This window comes from Sphaeramia orbicularis, chromosome 5 (assembly GCF_902148855.1).
Source record: "Sphaeramia orbicularis chromosome 5, fSphaOr1.1, whole genome shotgun sequence".
NCBI lineage: Eukaryota > Metazoa > Chordata > Actinopteri > Kurtiformes > Apogonidae > Sphaeramia > Sphaeramia orbicularis.
This window is the reverse complement of record NC_043961.1, coordinates 12,859,210-12,872,679: the sequence shown is the minus strand read 5'-3', so window position 1 is coordinate 12,872,679 and position 13,470 is coordinate 12,859,210. Positions and strand designations below refer to the sequence as shown.

Genomic DNA, 13,470 nt, shown 5'->3' with positions numbered 1-13,470 from the left:
GACGGATTTGGATGAAAATTTCAGGAAATGTTGATACTGGCACAAGGAACAAATGATTAAATTTTGGTGGTGATCGGGGGGGGGGGGGGGGGGGGGCACTGATCTGCCTTGGCGGAGGTCTGCGCTCTCCGAGTGCTTTTCTAGTTAATAAATAAGTTTCCTTGCATTGTGGTTTATAGAACCATGTGTCGGGCAGGATTTACAATATTTACATAATTTATAAGCTACGACTGAACACATTCACAGCGATTCCAAATGATTCACCGAACAGTAAACAGTGTTAGGTCTGAAACAGGAGTGTCGCCACCTTAGTACATTTATGGTATCAATTAAATAAACAGCACAGAAACAGTCTAATGATAGTCATTATAATCATAATGAAGATATGGCTTAAAGTGCAAATAAAGCACAAGTACAGTGAGCACTATTACTGTTTATGTTTATCATTACAGGCAACACAATAATCCCACTGGATTATTATAAATATCATATAATGTAATCCCACTGGAGATGTGGATTTGTGGGTGTGTTGTTGGAAATAAGGGTTTGACTCTCATCAATGGTCCAATAGTTTCTAAAATAGCAGAATGTATACCTGGGTTTTTCAATCTTCAGCCAAATGAATGTAAAATCAATATGGAGAGTACCCATGCATCCAGATCTTCTACAAACTGACACTAGTTATTAGTGATGTCCTGATCTGGATTTTTTTGCTTCCAATGTGATTTTTTTAGGATTAGTTTTGCCGATACCAATCCAATACCGATCTGATACTGACTTGTTACAATGAAATTTTGATTCATTATTTATAGGTTATTATGCTATTATTTTACTGTAGATCACAATTGGGCTGAATGTGGAACCTGAACTAAAACAACTATGACACCTTTGACTCTTAATAACTTTAGTATAATTTTTGCACTTTCCAAATTCATACTGTGGGTCAAATTAGAACCTTAGGCAGGCTGGTTTTGACCCACGGGCCGCATGTTTGTTACTGCTATAGTGCGTCTATGGACAGGTCTGTCCAGGTATTAAATGTGGGTGCGTTCCGTGCCGTACGTTAGTGATGCGCAGATCAGTGGGTTACTCACAGGTCGGGTTGGGGCGGATCAAAAGAATGTCAGTTTATTTGCGGGTTGGGTTGGGTTGGGTCAAATAATTCCACAAAAGCCCCACAGGTTTTTTATCCATGACTCAGCACATATATTAGTGTATATATGTATATAATACCTTTTTCTCTTTTTCACTTCTGAAGGCAAACACTTCTGTTTTTCTATATTCTTATTCTTATTTTTGATATCTGCTTCTTTTAACTGTTTGCACCAACAGAACCAAGACAAATTTCTTGTAATGTAAAAATTACTTGGCAATAAATCAGATTCTGATTCTATGATTTTAAATGTTTTACCTCTAAATTTCTACAATATTTTTAATGCCCTTACTATAAATAATAATTTTCCACCACAACTAACCATCTACTTTCTTCTAATCTCACAGAGGAAGAAAAATCTCCCATTAAACTTAAAGGAAATATTGACGTTTTTATCTCAAATCACCATGAACAGGACATCTTACAGCTGTAGGCATGATGTGTCCCAATACTTTTGTCCATATAGTTTAGAAACATCACTTGTACAGTTAGTTAATCTAAGTAATCAAAATTAGCCATTAACACAAGATACTTTTTATATTCCTGGAAGAGATTTCTAATTCAGGTTTTGATGGAACTGGCAAAAAAAGCCTTTTTTTAAACACTATTTTAATATCTTTAGTGTGATTTTTAACTACTCAAGTATGATATTTTTTCTTTTTTTTTACACTGCTAATCAACTTCCTGTTGACTATTACTGCTTGTACTCCAGCGAAGCTAAAATTTCCACTTCATTGCAGCAGGTGCAATATTTTGTTGATAAGCTAATGGATGTGAGGAAGAAAAATCTGCCATTAAACTTTAAGGAAATCTTGATGATTTTATCTCAAATCAGCATGAATACCCAATGAATACCCATGGATGCCCCAATACTTTTGTCCATATAATTTATAAACATTCACAAACTTATCCATAAAGTTTGTATCCTGATTTCATGTAGATTTTATCACTTTTGAAAATGAGTTAATTGGTCATAGTGGATATTTAACACACACTACTGATCAGCTCTTCTGTTTTTAGTAGAAACATTAGATTATTTCTGTTGTCTTCTGCAATACTTTCATGAACTTACTTTCTTCCTCTCTGTTTTTAAATCCTTTCTTAAAAGCCATTTTTTCTCCTTGGCTTTTGAAACCACATGAGATGTTTGAATGTATTATTTTTATTCAGTTATTTTATTTGGTATTGGTTTATTGTTCTTATTTGTTGTTTTGTTTTGTTAATTGTACAGCTTCTTATGTGTTAATCTATTCTTGTATTTCATTCTTTGATTTAGGCTTTATCTATTCCTCTGTATTTCTATTTATTTATTTGTTTTTTAATTTTTTAAAACTTTTTTATTTCATTTTTACAATTGTTCTATGTCTTTTAATCTAATCTTGTATTTTACTCTTTTATTTTGGTTTTTATTTATTTTTCTGTGTAGCACTTTGGTTCACTGTGGTTGTTTTAAAGTGCTTTACAAATAAAGTTGGATTGGAAGTGTAAAACATGGCGGGCAGCAGCAGCAGCAGCAGGTTGTGTTGACTGAAGAGGAGACAAATTATTCCTCAGTTCCATGAAAAAACATCACAGCCATCGTTGGTGGAAAACAGAATCCCATACATACTCTATATCCAACCATACTGTCTTATCTACATCTAGTTTATGTGGTTATCGGCAGCTTCTATCTCATATTCAATGAAACTGACAACACCCAGTGATCAGTAGCCACAAAAATGCAAGTGTTTGTTTCCATAAGCTGCGTAAAGTAGGTGGAGTGTTCTGTTGTTGATTTCAATGTAACATTTTAAGAGATACGGAGGAATAATTCAGTCTCCTCATCAGTCCATGTTGTTGCAGTTTATCAGAATATCTACAAAGATGCAAACATGTTCAAGCAAACATTTTCTGTCAGAATAATTTGAAAAAAGGGTTTATGCACATTTATTCTTTTGAAAAAAAAGGCAAAACCTTCCTCAAGCAAGTAAAAAAACTGCTTCGCAAACTCATTTTTATTATTTGCTTGTTTCTATACCACTGAATACATGTAATGAACCAAACTTTACATCATCCAGACATTAAAGCAGCGTATGACTTTCATCACAATTTTTTTTCAAATGTGTCAAACCCCAGTGATATCCTAGTGATCACTAATTGATTAGTCTTTCCATGTTTATGCATCTGAATCACCTCCCTCACAGTGAACAACTTTGAAGATGACTCCATCATAAACACAGTCCATTTGTTTACATAACAAACCAAAATGTCACGTCCACGCAGCAGCAATTTCGCCGTCTCTTCGTCAGTGCTGAACCCAAATGTGGCCTTTACCTCCATCCACCGACTAAACTCAACCTTGGTGGACTGTAGAATTTGGCGTTGTAGCGATCTGGCTGGTTTTCTTGCTGAATCTGTGAGAAATCAATTTCGCTTGATCACCATTCCCACAATGCACTTCGCGGCAAAATTTCCGAAAAGGCCCAAGTGACGTTTTGGTTTGTCATGTAAAGAAGTTGTTCACCGCGAGGGAAGTGATTCAGATGCATAAGCACGGAAAGACTAATGGATTAGTGATAATTAGGATATCACTGGGGTTTTACAAATTTGAAAAAAAAAATTGTGGTGAAAGTCACACCCTGCTTCAAACATAGCCTTTCTAGATTAGAATAGATTATATTACATTAGATAGAACTTTATTGATTCTTTGGGCAGGAAATTGAGGTTCCAGTAGCAGCACAAACACCGGATATACACACAAGAAATACCACAAGAAAATGGAATAATAATAACTATAAAAAACAGTGGTGAAAAATTGCAGTTGCACATTGGAAAGTACTGGTGCTAATAGAAAAAGAGTGGTGTAGTAGCAGTAGTAGTAGTAGTAGTAGTAGTAGTAGTAGTACGACTACTGATAACAATAATAATAATAAGTTGCTTATTACATTATAATATTGATGTAATATTATTGTATGCACAAGATGTATATGTATATAGTTTAATTATCACAGAATAAAAGTACTAGTAGAAACAAGTGGCAAAGTAGGAAGTAATAATAATAATAATGATAATAATAATAATAATTATTATTATTATTAAAATCACCTTTTTTCTATTCCTCATGAGTGTTTTGTTTTAGTCTTTCTAGTTCTGTGGGTGTTTTATTGTTGTATTTGTTGATTTTGTTCAATCCATGTAATAAAAAAAGACTTTATGATTAAAGAATCAAATACATTCAATGCATCTCATGTTAAGAATGGTCACTAGTGGAAAAATAGTATTGTGGATGAGGGATCCACTGTCCCACAGAAAAAACATTACACCACAGAACTTTGCATTTCATGTAAAAATGCACAGACTATTAGATGCATATGCTGTTGAAACGTAAGAGATTTTGGGTTTGATGCTGAGTGGAAAGTCAAGTTTATGAGGTGATTTTTATCAAAATTCGGCTCCGTATGCAACTTTCACTTTAATGATGTGATTCAGTGTGTGTTACCTAACATGCGGCGATTGGAGAGATTGATAAGAAGCAAATAAAAACTTATGTCGGCCAGCGGAGGTTGTGTTTTACTGTAAGAAAGTTATGAGGCGTGCAGCGGTTGATTCTCAGCGACGTATCTGGTGTAAACTATTTGGAAAGTGCTTATTTCTCAGTCTTTTCAAGTGCCTAAACTAGAACGGACAGCCTCAAATACCTGTCTAGTTAGCCTTGAAACTCACAAATGAGTGACAATTAACACACATGCTGCAAAGTGGCTGGATGTGAAGTTTCTTCAGCAACTGACATGGTTTATAATTTGAGTGAAAAGGGGGGATTACAACCACATGTTTCCAGAGGAGGAGTGAGCTGAGTGTTGAGCAGCTGGCAGGCGAAAAGGCAGAGTAAGACGGCTTTACTGTCAGAGGTAAGAAAAATGAACTTCACATCGGCGTCATCACATGCAGTATATCTTCAAATGTTTGGTTGTTTAGTCTTTTTATGGACAGATTGAATGTAAAACTAACCGCTTTTTACATTCCACCGCTTGTTAATTTGTAATAAAGGCTCAAACTCTGAGCTACCTCTTTAACTTGATGCACTCCCATGCAATTTTAACATCCTTTTTTGAGAGACCGCACATAAATCCCCCGTTTCTTTGGAGTTTTCTCATCAAGTTGTTTTTAAGGCTTCAGTGTTGTGAGTTGTATGTGGTAGACCATGGGTGTCAGAGTTAAAAAAAAAAAAAGGGGAAAACAGTAAAATTGTATTATGAAAAACTGTCTTTTAAAAATGCAAATAACATGAACAACCTGAAATTTCATAAGGGAAAAATAAGTGCAATTTTAACAGTATTAATGCCTCAGTTTATCATTTGCGCATGTGCATTACAACTTACAGATCACAGTGGATCTACAAATACACAAAACATTTAACAACAGGTAGAATATTGTTAAAATTACACCTACTTCTCTTAAGACATTTCGTGTGGTTCATAATTTTTCATGTTCTTCACATTTTATTGTGAAAGGATAGTTTGTAAATGCAAATATTTTCAAGAAATTGTACTTTTTTTTACACTAAAAGAGAAAAACTTGTAGTTGTCATTATTTTTAGGTTATTATGATGGTATTGTACTGGTCTAATCCATTTTAGATCATTTTGGTCGGTATGTGGAACCTGAACTAAAAGGAGTTTGACACCTTTGACTGTTAACTCTTATTGTGACAGGATAGTTTTCATAATGTAAATATTTTCATATTGTAATTTTACTTTATTAACACAAAGACCCAAACAACCACTGGCAACCAAAATCATCTACCGATATAAAATGTCTAATAACTTTGAATCCATCAATACATGTAAATAATTGGTGTAAAATACAGTTTATCATCTTTTCATGGTCATCAGATATGACCCATTTAGACATTCAGAGGCTCCGTAGTTACCGTGGAAACGCCATCATCTTCTACATCATTAATTCACCAGTAAAACATATAGAGTTGGATCAATGACAGTGGATGGAGACACTAGGTTTATGTTCAGTTAATGATATATTTTGTTGAAAAAGTCACATTTTCTTCATTTTTCTCTGTTTCTGATAACATGACAATTAACTTTTATCTGAGCTTTTATGAACATCTACATGATCAGTAAATTAAATATGGGAAAATACCTGATTTTTATTGAAGAAACTCAAAATACAGAGGATCATCTTATAACAAATGGTGATAAATCACTTAAGAAAGGTTAAATAGAGGGAAAAATTCATTTGGGAACTGCCACAAAAATAGCACTGGGTCTTCATGGGTTAAACCAAAGAGAACATTTGGAGTTGTCATGATTTATAGATTATTATACTATTATTTTACTTGAGATCACATTGAGCTGTATGGGGCCCCTGAACACCCTTGTTAACCCTATAACGCCAAACGTATCATATTTGATACATGAGTTTTGAAGGCCTCTGCAAGATCAGTGATATTTTTTTTTCTTGAAAAACCTGATGTATACAATTAGATACATGCAATACACAGATAATCCATCAGGGGGGAGGACATCGTTCACCAGAGGCCTTTCCAGTGACACTACAAGACTGTCATTAATGAGGAAGGAGGCAGAACTTTGACAATTTTGAAAAGAAATTACCAATTTGTTAGACATGTTTGTGTTATATTATGTTTTTGTTTGTTCAAAAATAATAATATTTGAATCAAATATGACAGAAAATTGAAACTCAGTCATGGAAATTGGTATTAAAAAAAAAAAAAAAAAGGGTTGTTCAGAAGGACCAATAAAGGCTCCGGTTTCAAAGAACTGGAATTTTCTGTCAATGATTTAACGGTTAAGGCTTTACAGGGTTAAATATCTTCAATGTAATTTTTGCATTTCACAAATTCATCCCACGGGCTGGATGGGCGCCTTTCGGGTCCCGGTTTTGGCCCACGGACCATATGTTTGTGGTAGACAGCGGTAACACGCTTGGCTGAAGTGGCCTGATCTTGTTCTTAGGGGAACCTTTAGCAGCAAGTGCTCCTGTTGAGGGGTACGCAGATGCACTTCAGCCATAAATCCATTGGGGGGGAAGGGGCCTAGCTGTTGGGATCAACATATTTTTGGAGTAATGACAGGCATGCAACCGGGTAATCAGAAGGGTCTTATCTGGGTTCGATGGCAGACCCAGGAATGTGGACGGACTGTGGAAACGGCGGCTGCACTAATGGGGTTAGCTGAATTCCACACTGGTGAATTATGAGGAGTTGGGACGTCGGGTTTGCGGTTTGTTGTGTCTGGTTGGAGAGCTACAACGGCTACACGCAGAAACACAGTCATAGATTTGCTTTTTGACACACTTTCTCATGGAGCAGGCCAATTAACTGGGAGCTGAATTGCTTTGCTGTACTGGTGGAGACAGCCACATTTAACAGCAAAGTCCTACGTGCATATATCATGGGGCAACAAGCCACACATGCAGCCATGACTCCTGTGACAGGGACAAAACCAGAAGCCATCCATTCTGCTGCCTCATTTGCATGATCTGAACCATATCTGGAAGTCATTAGCATCTTTCCACTTGTTTATCTGGATACAGACGAATGCTTTTGAGCTTAACACCGGGCTTTTTTGAATAAACACAACGTCCAGCGCAGTTCAGATGTGTTTTTTGCAGCTGTACAAGTCATGCATCACTTATGCAAAAAAAAACAAAACGTATAATATCATAAATATGGTGGTTTATTACTGAGATGTAGACCACTCCAGGATTTTTAGGTCAGTCTAACGCTGTGCATACACTCTCCAGAGCAGGCAGACTTGTGGGATTTTTGTTGGCGTCACATCATTATGCAGCTTTGGAGTTTACAACACTGATTACATGACCTTTTGTAGGAAATATGTCATCATGTGTGTATGTTAGTTTGCCTGTGTTTTACTTTTTTAACCACGGAAACCATTCGATGGCGACATTAATAGCGTGTCTTGTCATTGGTGCTTATCTGCATGTTCAGATCTGAGGTAAAGATGACTTTTTATGCATTTAGGCCAGGACATGCCAACAGGAATCAGTGTGTCATAACGTGTGTCACTCACTTGTGGCTGACGACGATCACGTTTAGTTCTGACAGTTCTTACGTAATTTCTGTACATGTGGGCTCGGCGGACCAGGGTAGGTGCTTTCCCCACCTTTCACTTCCTGTTTGTAATCGTATCTTTCCCCTTCCTTCCTTCTCTCTCTCTCTCTCTTTTTTTTTTTTTCTCTCTCTTGTTTCTCTCTGTCCTCTGTGAAACCCCCGTGGTCCTGCCCTCAAGACCGTGAGCTGAATTCTGATTGGAGGAATGGAGTGGCAGTCTGTCCTGCACCAGTGATCAGGGTATGTGGCAATCCTCCCACTAACCCTTCTCTTATTTCAGACGGTAATGAGTGTGCGCCGTTTGTCTGTGAAGTGACTCCAAAACAACAGTAAGATCTGAGTATCGGGCTCAGTTGCATCAGTTCATTATTGACTCAAAACAAGAGTCTGATAGATTTATTCAAAGCTTTTTCATCAGTATGGGATGGCAGTGGTAAAGGCACATGTAGAATAGATCTGGGTTAATTAACATTTTACTAACTAACAGCAATGTCTTCTAATTTGAGCTGTATTTTTATTTAGTTCTCTATTTCAGTCGACTGGTTTCAGGGTTTACCGTTACTGCCCTTGTAAATGGGGCTACTTTACAACTCCTAATCCTGGAAATCCTGATTCTGAATGTTTAAATCATGACTCTAAAATAAAAAAATAAAAATGACCTAAAGATATCATTAGAATGTTTATAATAAAGAGCTGTGAAGTTCTACCAAAGTTGCCAGTGTATTTTAATTTGTAAAAATATAAAGTTAATTTATTTCCAGTAATTGGCCGGGGGATTAACGTGACCACTACAAGGAGTAGTGAGTAGGGGTGTTAGAAAATATCGGTTCTGCAATATAACGCGATATTTCATTTCACTGTATTGTATCGATATTAAAAAGTACTGTATCGATATTTTTAGATATTTATTCAAATGCAGAAATTGTGAAGGTTCATTTTTGTTTTTCTTTTTTGTTCATATTTTATTTATTATTATTTAACACTCTTTTATTAAATAATGTTAGTTCCTTTGTTGGGATTGCACAAAAATGATGTTATGATGTTAGTTCTGAACTAATAGAATATGAACATTTGAACAGGATCTTAAACTGTAATGTCTGTAAAATATAGTTTAAGTTTTAACACAGGAAAATTTTGTGACATAGCATTAGATCCTGTTCTGATCAAATAAAAATGTGTTAAGTATTTGTGCATATTTCTGGTGTAATTCAATTCTTCAAGGAAATAATCATTTAAAAAAAAAAAACAAAAAAACAAAAAATTGCCTTTTTAACAGTGTCATGATTTATTGTGATATATTGTATCATGATCCTAGTATTGTGATTTATATCGTATCGCCAGATTCTTGCCAATGCACACCCCTAGTAGTGAGTCACTCTGATGGTCTCCCATGGTGAAGAAAACTAACACCACAGGGCTTTTGATGGGACGAGAACCATTAAGAAACAACTTTTATACTCAAAGAAAAGAAGTGATAAAAATAGATGCTGTTGTTTTCTCCACTGGACTCAGCTGTAAATGAAAAGACTGGAGTTTGATGCTAAAATGGCAACGTTTCTTCAGAGGTTTATGAAGGTATAAAGTTATTATGGGATGTTAGTACCTTTGCTAAATTGCTGTTTGTTGAGCCACAGTTCAGACTAAACTGTGACAGATCTGATCTTGTTTGTTGGATTTAAACAGAATTCAAACATTCAGCTATTGACAACACAAACCGAACAGAAAACAGGTGATTTGTAGTTTTATTGTTGCTGTTTTCTGTCTAAAAACAGAGCTAAGCTAACAGAGATAAGCTAACAAGGCTATAATGTAAACTATCAGCTGATGCAGTGTTGTTTTAGCGACTGTCAAAACAAGAGTTTTAGTTTGAAGAAGAAAACTTGATGATACCATAATACAAATGTGTATAAACAATGAGCTTTATATTTTATCTAGTGACTGATACAGTCTGCATTGAGTCTGACATTGATTCATTGGTGGTTTTGGTAGAACTAAGGATGTTCAGATACCAGACGGCCCCCTGCTGGTGAAAGTTTTGAACATCAATAGGCCAACTACATAGAATCCTTTTTACTGGAACTCTTTTACGGTGTTAGCCGGAACTAAAGATGTAGATTATTTCTATTTCTTGAGCACATCACTGATGTTGGTTATCTGATACTTTATATTTAAGGTTAATTGTGCTCATTTAGATATATTTTGATGAAAGCTGCAAGACTTTAAAACGGTTCATTTTGATTTCTTTTTAAATATAGAAGTCAAACTTTATTTTAAGTATCTGCCACTGTCTAGATTTCACTTCCACAGGTAACAGTGGTTGTCCCCCACCACATCATACACAAGGATTAGTAATAATATACGTAATAGTATTAGTAATTCTTCTGTGTTAGTCAGTGGTGGTTAATAAGCTACTTTTAGGTGGGTTTTAAACTTTCATGTAATGGTTTACCACACTGATGCAGTTTTACTTACAACGTTGTTGTCTTTACAAACAGGATGTGGAGCTAAAAAAAGATATTCAACTTTATCATGTTCTTATTTTGTCGTTAAAGTGATAAAGTAACAATAAAAGTTATGGTAATGTTATTAAATCTGTGACACATTTGGTTTTCCAGCACATCACAGTGGGGAATTTTGTAAATGCACAAAATAAATTAACATAAAAGAAGACAATAATCAAATGCAGTGAAATACAGTATGGTTATTTAGACCATTTTTTTTTTCCATTTGAGAAGAAACTACTATATCGGATACAGGATTTATTTGAGTAAAGGCAGTTCCAGTCTTGGATCTGAGGATTTATTTCTTGTTTCTGATCCAAAGTTTTGGACTGAACTGAGAAAAGACCTTTAAATCTGCTCCTTCTGCTTAGATTTATTTACAAAACGATCTGAAACCAAAGAAGCTGCTCTTATCGGACTCTTTTAAAGCCATTTTGGACATGGAGGTAGAAACCTCTGGTTGTCAATGTTTTACCTAATATTACCTTCTATATTTACACTTTCCTTATATTTGTCATTCTATATTCACATATGCAGTTCATATGATGCTTTTGTAAACATAGTTGGTATTCTTGTAAAATTGTTTTCTAATCCCAATGAGTCTTTCTTGGCTAAATTACTTACAACTAAATATAATTGTTACCGTGATATAAAATTATATATAGTGATAAAACATTTATGCCATATTACACACCCTTATTTATGTATATGCATGCTATAATGCCATTTTCTATGTCATAAATGCATGAAATTGAACAATATGAACAATGCTGTTATGAATGAATGAATGAGTCTTATTTAATTATTACAATGTGTGTTAATGCTGCGTGTTGTAAACTACCTGAATAGTGCACCGTCAGCTGCTCCGTGTTGATGACTCTCCTTTGTTTTTAATATCTTTGGCGTACTGTGGTGGTTCTGTCCCTGTGCTCACCTCCGCCTGCCGTGGGGGCCCTGATTGGCTGAATACTTTCTGCACTATAGTCTGGCTGTTTGCCAGCCGTGCTGCAAGTGGCTGCCGTGCCCCCTGATCAGAAGAGAATGTGACATTTGTGCAGAGGTAATGGAATCTGCGTGCAATTAAATCTCTGACTGTGAAGAGGAGTCTTTCTCCTCCCTATCCCTCCCCTCTTCCCCCCCATCTCCTGCCATTCCCAGCAGCGAGGGGGGGGGGGGTCATGCGCGATGATGAAACCATCCCAGCAGGCCGCTTGCTATACTCTCTTTTCCAGTCTTCATGTCAGGATGTGTTTTTTAACTCTGCTGCACTGGCCCTGCCTCTATGTGGCAATTAATTACAGAAAATGTCCATTAGGAATCTCTCGGAATGCTGGAGAAGAATTAATTTTCAATTATAAAAATTACATTATGGCGCTGCAGCTTTACCAATGCTATAGTGAATTGTGCTGCAGGTGACAGTTGTTATTTTGGGGGGTTGTGGGCCTCTTAAGCATCTTGTGTTTGATATTTTCTTTTTTTTTTTTAAGGAATGGGTGGTGTAGAGAGGAAGACTGAGTGTGGGGGGAGGAAGAGGGCAGATTCATGCATGGATGAGAGGAGGGTCATATCTCTCTGCTCTCCTTCTCTGCTGCCCCTGCCACTACACTTAACGCCTCATTTGTGGGCTTTGTGGCCAATGGTTTGAGTCTGTGATCTGTTGCCATAAAAGGCAGCTTTTTCCTCTCTGCTGAGGGGGCACTTGCTTGTGGGTAATACCAGACCCCCTCTATAGGCGACTCCATATCTAATGGATATGTGTATCCCCATCAGGATGCCTCATAAACATAAAAGTCTCTGCTGCCATTGTACTTTGGCCGAGCTGGTTGGAAAGGGCAGAGCCACGCCACTCAAGCATTTCCCCCTGAACTTGGGAAGGAGTAGCCCTGTGTTCTTGTCTGTGGTGGGTGGACGGAGATGCAGGATATCCAGGTCAACGTCTGGCTGTGTCTAAATCCTCCCTGTGTTGTACACACAATGTACCAATGGCACTTTTCTGCACTGGACAGAATATTCAGTATCGGACTTTTGCGAACACTTCTTTACTATAACTGCCTTTTTTTTTTTTTTTTGCTGTGTTTTGTCACGATGAATTATTAATGTCAGTGTCACTTGAAGGGAGTGTTGTCTCAGAAAATAAGAGGTCAGTCTCGCTCTTATTTTTGCAGCCAAGGGTTAATTTGCACCAACAATTAAATGACCCTCCCTATTTCCTTGTTGCACTGATGTGTCATAATGTAAAACTGCTGGGTCTTAACTTTACTCACCAACATCCTGTTAAACAAATACACTATTCCTTCTGGCTCTCTGTGTTTTCCTCTGTTGCAGGATGGTTTGCATCACTGTGTGAAACAGAGGGAAAGGTTTTTGCTGGCGGAAGAAAAAAGAGGCTTACTCCATTAGTGTCATTCGAATGGTGAATTAGATCAGTCTGACAGATAGATGCGGAAAATTGTTTTAATTGAATAATTATCTGTGGTTAGCCACTTGTGCGGAAAAGTGCTGTGATGTGGTTGAAGGCCAGGGAGCACATTTTGGCCTTTATGTGCTTATTTTGTCTTCACATGGTAAATGAACAACAACCGGGGGTCCTGAGGATAGAACGTGAACACAGGCAGAAGTCGCAGACACCCCCCCCCCCATCCCCCCTCCCTCTGGGCAGGTTTAGACGTGTTCGCTGAGATTCTGCCCTTCAAAGAAATCTGACCAGTGAGTCTTCTCCTCAGGCAA

The 13,470-nt window shown here is 36.7% G+C and overlaps 1 long non-coding RNA gene across 2 annotated transcripts in view; it reads left to right on the top strand.

Annotated features, from left to right (window-relative positions):
- Positions 1 to 13,470, top strand: part of LOC115420227 (uncharacterized) — a 203,926-nt gene that overhangs the window by 36,027 nt on the left and 154,429 nt on the right. Inside the window, exon 3 of one of the 2 annotated variants that reach the window (XR_003935518.1) lies at positions 8,421 to 8,482. The exons of the other annotated variant lie outside the window; for it this stretch is intronic. This is a non-coding gene — a long non-coding RNA (uncharacterized LOC115420227). The remainder of the gene's footprint in view (positions 1 to 8,420; positions 8,483 to 13,470) is intronic. 2 annotated transcript variants of the gene reach the window in all.